This window comes from Sarcophilus harrisii, chromosome 6 (genome assembly GCF_902635505.1).
Source record: "Sarcophilus harrisii chromosome 6, mSarHar1.11, whole genome shotgun sequence".
Classification (NCBI taxonomy): Eukaryota; Metazoa; Chordata; class Mammalia; order Dasyuromorphia; family Dasyuridae; genus Sarcophilus; species Sarcophilus harrisii.
The window spans coordinates 51,966,843-51,977,149 of record NC_045431.1 but is presented as its reverse complement, the minus strand read 5'-3'; the positions used below and the strand labels follow the sequence as shown (position 1 = coordinate 51,977,149).

The window sequence follows — 10,307 nt, the reverse complement described above, 5'->3', positions numbered from 1 at the left end:
AGAAGAGTGCCATTGAGTCCCTTGCTTTGTAATCTGTGGGGTACAATATACAACAATTAGCGCTCACCCAATTCAAAGACTGGAGTTGTGCTATTTTTAGATGGACTTTGTGCATTAGTGTTGACAAAGTGCGCTGTGTTCAATTCTTTGACCGGCTGCCAAGAAGTTGGGCGAGGACCTTCAGAGTTGCCCTAAAAAAACAGTGGCACCCTGATCAGGACCGTTCCGGCCAGCTGAGAGCTCTGCCTTTGTCTTCCCATCTCCCCCTCCTCCGTCCCCACTGGGACACGGGTGTGAAAAGGAAAAAGGTGGGGGAGTGGGGGGAAGGAGACAGAAGGAGAGGGACTCGTTATCTGCCCCGGGGCTCAAAGAAAGTGGTTTTGCTCAGCTTTTAGATAGCGGGTCGTGTGTAAACATCTTTAGTTTTTTAAGCTGCTCTTTGTCAAGACCAGGTTTGGGCAGGATTTCACCCATTTATTTACACGGGAGCTACTCTGACGGCAGCAGGTGCGTCATGGAACACCCTGTCAAACCCAGACGTGGGCACTGGAGCAGCTGGGGTTTGTTCACGTGGCACCAAAGCCATTTCCCCAGCCAATCCGGCCTTGGCAAGTCGGCAGAGAGGCGACACGGGAAGGAAGGATGAAGGATGGGGGCAAGAACACTTGGCAATCGAGCTGGTGGCAAGCAGGTGGTGGATGGAGCGCTTGCAAGGGGATGAAGGGCACCACTGCTGGCTTTGCAGCCAACTTCCTCCACAAAGGTAAAAATACCTGAAGGAAGAGGCTTCCACGACCTGAGCACTTGGAGCCCTTCTATGGCCACTGGTTGGCAAAACAAAAATGGGCTGCTGTCACATTGCCCAGATCGTTCGCCTGGTATTCCCTCAAGTGTTGTAAACTATTCTCCGGGTGTCTCAAAAAAGGACCGGAGCTGGGCCCTAGAATTTTCTAACAATCGCATAAAATGCCATGGAGGCAAATGAGAAATCTGTCCCCTAAATACCGCCCCTCCCAAAGCTGGTAATAATGACATAAAATATCATGGTGTCAAATGAGCAATCTGAACCCTAAACACCACTTCTGCCCTTTCAGAACTCTGTTTCTCTCAGTCACCAATATCCCTCAGTAATCAAGGTTCACAACCTCTACTCTCCCTTCTCCCTCATCTCCACCCCCAAAGACAATCTGTTGCCTAATTTAGTTTATCTCCAAATACCTCAGATTCATTAGGACCCCTCTACATGTATGGCTGCCGTTCTAGTTCAGACCTTTATCATCTCTCATCTGGACTATTGCCAATTTCCTCCTAATTGGTCTCCTGGCTTCCAGTTTTTTTTTTTTTTTTCCTTTCTCCATTTCATCTTCCACATGGCTGACAAAATAGGTTCTTAAAGCTCGTTCGATCTTGTCATTCCCCTGATCTAGAAGCTTCAGTGGTTTCCCCTTATCTCTAGCAGACAATATAAATCCTGGTATTTAAAGACCTTCAAAAATTGGCTTTAACCTACCCCTCCAAGCTTATTCCATGACTTCCCATCATATCTGGAAAATTTGGTGCTTCCTGAATTCTGCATTCATCTCCCTTCACCTGTGCTGCTTTCCATCCTTAGAATGAGCTCTCTACCCAGTTCAGGTCCCAGAATTCTCCCAGGGAGGCAGGGATGCTAGATCCAAGATCTCCCAGAGAAACCTCTTTGTTCTGGACCCATTCTTGTGACCAGATTCATTTGTGGGAGTCTGGCCTCCAACGAGCTGGGGTTTCTCACAATTTTTGGCTGATGAGTCCATGCTCTTCATGGGAGCAGAGGAAACGTCGGGGTAAAGTGCGCGCCCCCACTCTGGGAGAAAGCCCCCTGCCTACCAGGTTAGAGAGAATGGACTAATTGCTATATGGGAAAGCTGAAGCAAGAGACATAGCTGGAAGCTGTCTCTTTTACCTTGAGCTGTATTCTGACTCTGGAGTAGGGGAAGGAGGGAGGAAGGGAGAGGGGGAGGAGCAGAGAGCTCTGGGAGTTTGCCACATCATCCTGAAATCCTTTTAATGTTGCTCTACCCCATGGCCAGAAGCCGTCAGGCACCCAAAGCTGAGTCATACATGTGGTCAGTCGGACACAGGCAGGGAAGCTGCACATGCTCTGTATGACCCAGATCCCAGAATCTAGCTTCCTTCAGAGCTCAGCTCTGCATCTCCTGCAGTTCACCCTGACTGTGAATGGCCTCTTCCCTTCTCTGTCCCCTGTATTCCAGCGTCCATCACCCTGCCTGGCAAAAACCAGACCAAACTAAAGCCAGAGGCTTGATAAATGTTTAATGGATTGAATTGGATTGGATGATTTTCTTGTTTGCCCCTTTTGGGCCCACTCTGCCCAACCGTTGCCTACAATGGGAAGTGGGCCAAGCTAAACTAGACAGAATTCATCAAAGCTTTGGAAGTACAATGTCTGAGTGTTCTACTATTGAGCCTTGGTAAAATGATCTATTATTCTCCTTCTAACTACCAGATCAGCTAGAGAAAGAAGAAAATAATAAAGAAGAGAGAGATGAGATTCATAAAAGTTAAGTGGTTTATCCAGGGTCAATTCAATTAACAGGAAAAGAAGTCCTGGACCCTAAGTCTACTGATTCTCAGTCTAATACATTTTCTACTGCACTAACGACCAGGAAAATTAATAAAGACTTCCTGTCGGAAATAACACATGAGTCGAGCTTTGGATGAAGGTAGAGATTCTTCCATGTGAGTTACACAAAACATAATGTCCCTTGCCTGTTTTTGATTGACCAATGTATACAGTTCAGCATTTGGGTGTCTTGGAAGTGAAAAACTTCCTGCTTCTGGTCATGTGATAGATTAACATTAAAAGGACTTGGTATTTTGGTATGATGTGGCAAACGTAGAGTGATTCCTTGCTCTGTCTGTCTGTCTGTCTGTCTCCCCACCCCACCCCCCTCTCTCTGTCTCTTTGTCTATCTCTGTCTCACATATTCTCTCTCAATGTCTCTTTCTCTCATATTTTCATTCAATCTCTCTCTCTCTCTCTCTCTCTCTCTGTCTCTGTTTTTCTCCTTTCCCCACTTTTAGATACCATATTAGTTGGAAAAGATCTAGTTCATATAGTCTAATCTTCACCACTTGCAGGAATTCCTCACTCTCAAACCATTTGACAGGACTATCTTCCTCTTAAAACTTTCCAGTGATGGAGAGTTTATTGTCTAAAAGGACAGCATATTCCATCTCCAGTTGGCTGTAATTATTAGAAATTTATTCTTTATTTTAAGTTGAAATCAGTGTCCATATTACTTCTATTTTTTTAATCCTCCTTCCACTCTCTGGAGCAATAGATGTCTGACCTCCTCCTTCCATGTGACAGCCTTTCGATGTTTGGGAAAAGTTATTGTTGCTATAGCTTTTTCTTTTCTGAATTAAATGAACCTATCTCCTCTATACAAAGTGATTTCTAGATATAGTCCAGTTCCGTAGATATATTCTCAAGCTCTTAAAAGCTTGGTGGGATTTTAACACTATCATTAATAGTATTGCTATTCTCTGTGGTGGAAATTGAGTGGATTCCTATCAATTGGGGAAGAGCTGAATAAATTCTGGTATATGAATGAAATGGAATATTATTGTTCTATAAGAAATGTTCAACAGTTTGATTTCAGAAAAGCCTGGAAAGACTTACATGAACTGATTTTGAATGAAGTGAGTAGAAGCAGGAGGATATTGTTTACAGTCACAGCAAGATTATGTGATGATCAATTTAGCTCTTTTCAGTAATGCAGTGATCCAAGATAATTCCAATAGATTTAAGATAGAAAATGTCATTTGTAAGCAGAGAGAGAATTATGGAGACTAAATGTGGATTGAAGCATATCATTTTCACCTTTTTTGTTATTACTTGCTTTTTCTTTCTCATGATTTTTCCCTTTTGATTTTTCTTTTACAACCTGACAAATATGGCAATATGTTTAAAATGATTGAACATATATAATCTATATCATATTGCTTGCTATCTTGAAAAGGAGGGAGATAAGGGAATAAGGAGAAAAAAATTGGAACTCAAAATCTTTCAAAAACGGAATGTTTAAAACTAGCTTTACATGTAATTAGAAAAATAAAATACTGTTGAAAAAAATAGTATTTCTGTTATCCCTGGCAGGGTCAATGTCATATCTTTTACATATTACTGCTTTTTTACAACTTCTACATTTTTAATTGTGAACTTAATCACCAATAACCTCAAACATTTTCATATAGAAAAGAACATGAAAGGAGATTGTATAAGAAACTGAACTTCTAACAATGTTTTTGATTTAATTTTTTTAACAAGGCAGTAACAAAATTGTCTGTGTTCCTCTTGTGACCTCTCAACATTCTTCTCAATATTTCATCTAATCAGTGATTGCCATGATCCTTTCCCCAGCTGTGAGAAAAGTGGGAATTAAAGAGCAAATGTCTTTGGGCCATTTATGGGTTTAGAACCCCTGGATATTGGTCCCATAACCTCAGACGTTAATCATCACTGTAATTAACATATAGTGTGCTTTAAAGCTTGCAAAGTGTTTTGCACAAATTATCTAGTTTCCCATTTATAACAAACTTAGGGGTCACTGTTATTATTCTAATTTTAAAGATGAGAATGTGGAGGCTGAGTTGCAAGCTAATTATCACAGAGTTGCCCATTCTAAAATAGGGACATAGCAAAGATGTCACCCAGAGGTGACATTCCCAATGGGACAGTTCAGTGTTTGTGTCTGCCATCGCTGGCTTGAATCAAAACCTTTCCAACTCGGTAGGACTGGCCAGAGCTCCAACCAACTTCATGGATGCTCCTGCTCCTCGGTGCCCCTTGGGCTGTACAATTTGTTCCTTTGTTCAGTCCGGCAGGTAAAGCTGCTTTTAAAAAAATTTATTTATTTATTTATTTTTTGCTGAGGCATTTGGGGTTAAGTGACTTGCTCAGGGTCACACAGCTAGGAAGTATTAAATCTCAGAGACCGGATTTGAAGTCAGGCCCTCCTAACTGGTGGCCTATCACTGAGCCACCTAGCTGCCCCTAGGTGAAGCTTTTTGATCCAATGGGTAATGGAGACATTTTTTAATCTATTCTTTTGCTTGCTGTTTTCTCATAATGTTGTATATTCCTGCTTTGACTGAAGGAGAAAATAAGAGATCTCTCCCTAATATGGGGATTCACATTTCTCTCTCTGCCTTACATTCAGTCAAGTTAGCCACCCTTACTTTTAAGGTGCAAGGACTGCCATGACTTCCACCTGGCAGGTCCCTACCAAACCCATATTTCCTCCTCTCTCCCTCTTGGCTTTGAGAGAGGCACAGGAAGCAACAGTTCCGACGGTAATTACTGCAGCCCTTTAACAGACCAGAGGGCCTCTGACCGATAGGAAAGGGCAGTGCCAGCTGTCAGAAGCAGCCAAACTCTTGGCATTGGAGGAGACAAATTCACTTCTCCTTCCATCTAAGAACCTTCAGGACAACTTTGAATAATCTGTTTGAGCAAGGTAGGGGGTTTCTCTGTGGGTAAACATTAACTATGAATAACATTGCCTATAGCCGAGCCTAGGACTCTTAAATATTAATGTGATATTTAGAGAAATGCTACAGAGAGGTTACATAAGGAACCGTAAAATAATATCCTCCCTCTAGCAATGGGGTTTCTAACACAGTCTATATTGGCGGGGATCTCAGATTCCACACCTTTTTGGGTGAAAGCAGAAAGAACATTGGAAAAGTGAAGAAAGAGAGAACAACCTGAAGAGCTCAGTGTGCACCTGGGAATGTTGGCTCCTGCCACGGCAGCAGGTCCTTCCTTGGACCTCTAGCCAACTCTGGGAAGGTGGAGCCTGCTTAGTTAGGCCTAATTCAGCCTGGGAGCCCCACTGGGCCTCAAACCTTTGGGTGTTATTTCTCTATCTCTGTCTCTCTTCTCTGTCTCTCTCTGTCTCTGTGGGTCTCTCTCTCTCTCTCTCTCTCTCTCTCTCTCTCTCTCTCTCTCCTTTCTCTCTCTCTGTCTCTGTCACTCTAATCTCTCTCTGTCTCTCTTCTCTCTCTCTCTCTCCTCTCTCTCTCTCTCTGTCTCTCTTTGTGTCTGTCTGTCTGTCTGTCTGTCTCTCTCTCTCTGTCTCTCTTTGTGTCTGTCTGTCTGTCTGTCTCTCTCTCTCTCTCACTCATACTGCAGCACCTTTCTGCTAAGAGATGGGAAGATGTTTCCTTACTCCAGAGGAGTCATACCCTTACTGAGATTTTTAACTTCCTTTAAGTGTTATTTTTCTTTACATTAGAGGACTCATTCTGATCTTTTGATCATGTTCTGTCTCCTTCATAGTGCTCTAGTTCTCATAAGTCTTTCTGAGTTTCTTTGACTCCCTCACATTTATTTCCAATCTATTATGGTCACATATGACAGTTTGTTCAGCCATTTCCCAATTAATGAGTATTCATTTTTTTCCTCAGTACCATAAAGATACTCTTATGAATATTTGGGTTTATTTGGGATCTTTCTGTCTTTAACCTGCTTAGAGTAAATAACCAGTGGAAAATTTTAGCCGCATGGCTCTTGTTATTCATAATCTTAATGATGGCTAGCATTTATCTCTAGCTTTCAGGTTTGCAAAGCACTTTACACATATTATCTCATTTGATCCAGACAATACTCCTGTGAGGTGGATATTATGATTATTATTTTACAGATGAGTAGACAGATTGACAGAAGCAAAGAGACTTGGCCAGAATCTAATACATAGTATCTAAGACAAGACTTGAACTCCAATTTATTCTTGCCCTAAATCCAGTGCTCAGTCTCCAATACTACCTGATTGCCTCTGGTAGATATTTGTTGGAGTTGACAAATATGGCAGAAATATGCACAATTTGTAGGTTAATAGAGTTAAAAGGCATATTCAAGACTATTTAATGCAATATCCTTTTGCATTGAAGATCATAAAGGCCCAAAGAGAGAGTGTCTCTCCCAGTTGTATTAGAAGAATTTTAGCAATGGCAGTTTTGCTGTGATGGATTTGCTAGTGTGATATGATGTGCCTGGGGTTAAGAAAACCTGGGTATGTATATAATCTCTAATACTTTCCAGGTTTGTGATCATGGGCAAGGCATTTCTGCTCTCTGAGTCTTACTCTTTTCATTGGTAAAATGGAGATAATAATACCAGTTCCTACCTCACAGGTTTGTTATGAGGCACAAATGAAGCATCATGCACATTTTAATATTAAAAGGAACATATATGTCAATTTCATCAATTAATTGACACAATAATTTAAAAATAAATTTACTATAAATTCTCCTATTTGCAAATGTACTTTGTATACAAATAAATACAAATATCATGATTTTACTTTGAAATAAAATTTTCATCTATCTCTACTTTGTGCAAATGCAGTGCATCATCTGAAACAACTTGGTCCTTTGAGGTTTTCTTAAATTTCAAGTATATAGGAAGACTTTAATGAAACTTGAGTTTAGTGACATTTGCTAAAAAGATAAAAACAGAGAAATACGGAATAGCCAAGCTGTTGATTTTTTTCTTGATCTCTCTGTCTCTTTTTCTCTGTCTTTCTCCTCTCTCTGTGTGTCCCTTTCTTTATCTCTCTGTGTGTCTCTGTCTCTTTCCTTTTTCTCTTCCTTCCCAAACCCTCTCATATTGTGACAGAGGGAAGATTCTCTCTTTTGTAGTCACAAAGGGACCAATGTGTTCATAACCTCTTTAGGGTAAGAAATTTGTCTTAGCAGATGGTCAACTAATTTCAAATGGACAGCTTCATCTGAGTTGTTTACAGTGGTTCACCTTGATATTTTTTACCCTTTATGAAAGGATGACAGAGGATCCCAGGAGGAAAAGGAAAGAAATTTTACTGGCCTAGTAATCTGAGAAGTAATAATAATGATGATGATAACAATAACAACAGTTTGCAAAGGTAAATATTACAACTCTATTTTAGAGATAAAAAAATACTCAAAAACTGTAATTTAAGACCCACTTATTTTAAGGATGAAGGACCAGAGACTCAGTAAATGACTTGCCACTGTCCCAGTTAGTGTCAATGGAAGCATTTGAATCCAGATCCTTCTGAGTCCAACGTTAGTGCTCTCCTTACTGATTGCCTTTCTGATGAGATTAAGCATTAATTTCCAAGCTGTTGGATATAAATATACACAACTAGACCTGAAACCAAGATGATGAATTATGTCTTCCTTTTACTAAAGGAGTTAAAAATTCCCATGGGATACCAAAGCTCAGCCAGAATCAAGACTCCACAGAATGAGTCAATCGGCATCAAGAGTGAATGTGCTGAATATGTGGCCAAATATTCACCGAAATAGGAAATGTGGTAGAGGTTAAGGATTGTGTCAAAACAAATAAATAATCAAAAGTAGGTCAATTTTCTCAGTGTTGCCATCTTCCCATATTGGTTTTCCTCCTACCTCTTTGACTAAACCTCCTTGGTCTTTTTGCCCAGCACTTTCTACTCTCCACCCTAAAAGGGACAGTTAACTGCAGCTTTGTCCTTCCTTCTGTTATTCTCCCTTCCCCTAAAGGACTTTATGCATTCCTATAGATCCAACTACTTCCATCTGCGATGGTTCACATATTTACAGCTCTGGCTCTAACCAGCAGATTTCTCCATCTCATCATAAAATGTGAGGATGCAGAAGAGTTTCTAAACATCCCTGGGTCTAGTGAAGTAGCAGGTACAGAAGGAGTCATGGACCTTTGCCTTCCCTCCTCACCTTGACCTCCTAGAATCCTCATTTCCCTTCAGGGTTCAGGCCACTTTAATACATGAGGCCTTCCTGATTCCCCCAAGATTGTCCGTGTTCTCAGTGATCCCCAGAATTATTCTTATTTACTTCTTTTTTGATTGGGGTTAAGTGACTTGCCCAGGATCACATAGCTCATAAGTATTAAGTGTCTGAGGCTAGAACTTAAGGGCAAGAAGAGGGAGAAGAACCTGCAAAGAAGCCAGAGAAGTGATTTGAGAGAAAGGTGAATCAGAAAATTACAGCCTTGGAAAATAAGAGAAGAATATTAAGAATGTGATTAACAGTGTCTAGGGCTAAAAATAACCAATTAGACTGAGCAGTGAGAAAAGGTCACTGGGTTGGGGGATCATTGGTGACATCTGATAATATTATTTCAGGGGAATCATTCAGACAGAAGCAGAAGATTAAGAAGTGATTTTGTAATGAGGAAATAGTAAATTTAGACATATACCAGTCATTTAACAAGAGTTTATTAAGCACTTAAAATGTATTGGAGGTTGTGACTTGAAACTGTAGTGTGCCCAGGGAAAATAAAGAAAGGCAAAAATAGCTCTTGCCCTTGTGGAACTTATATTCTAACTGGGAAAGACAACATGTAAATAACTAGGCAACTACAAGATTCATAGAGAATAGATGGAAAGTAATGTCAAGAGGGAAAGCATTAACAGAAAAGGTCTCCTGCAGAAGGGGGTATTTTCTCTCATTATTCTCTTTGTCTTTTTCCCTGTCTTGTCTGTCTGTCTCTGTCCCTTTGTCCCTCTCCTCTCTCTGTAAGATGGCAATGCAAAGTGTTTTACTTTTGGCCATATAAGTTATTTGTGTCCACATGGGTCTGTCCAGGCTTGCAGAGAAACAAGGAAAGCCATCTCTAGTGACTTGTTCTCTCATCTTTCTTCCAGGGATATTTCTTCAAGAAGAAGCAGGAGATTGGGGACAGAGGCTGGCCCCTTTGCTTATTTCAGAGAGAGGATGTACAGGGGTAGAATTATATCTGCTTTATCCTTTAAATATCATTAGTCTGTGAGTAGTTATCTGGTTCAAGTTGAGTTCCTGATATCTGTTCCTTGTTGGGGAATTGAAGGTTTCAAGTTATATATCCAAAGCTTGACTTCTTTCAGTTCCACAATGAACAAACATAGCAAAAACAAACAAGAGCAAATAGATCTATTTATCCAAGCTGATAGCAAAATAGAAATCAGATCAACTATATCTAGGAGAACATGTAGTAAACATTATGGATTAAAGCACTCTTCCACTGGGAGGGAGATAACTCACTTCAATCAAGAAAGAATCCCAAATTTAACTCAAAGTCTTTAGTGTAGCAAGTTTGGGATAGAAACATGATGAAAATTTTCTATGTTGGCTTTTCCTGCTCTCCCATCCCAGAATGTTTCTTCTTTCATGGGCTTGAAGAGAGGTTGGAATTGCACCTCTTCTCTTTCAAAGCTGGAAGCTAGAAAAACTTAGGGTCTTTCTCCTCTTTAACTCTCATGAACTCCAGCCTGCCCTCTCAC

The 10,307-nt window shown here is 40.6% G+C and overlaps 1 long non-coding RNA gene across 1 annotated transcript; it reads left to right on the top strand.

Moving 5' to 3' along the window:
- The first annotated feature begins 608 nt into the window (after positions 1 to 608).
- Positions 609 to 8,875, top strand: LOC116419934. The gene is made up of 3 exons (XR_004230255.1): positions 609 to 763; positions 7,844 to 7,946; positions 8,236 to 8,875. It is a non-coding gene; the product is annotated as an uncharacterized LOC116419934 (long non-coding RNA).
- The last annotated feature ends 1,432 nt before the right edge of the window (positions 8,876 to 10,307 follow it).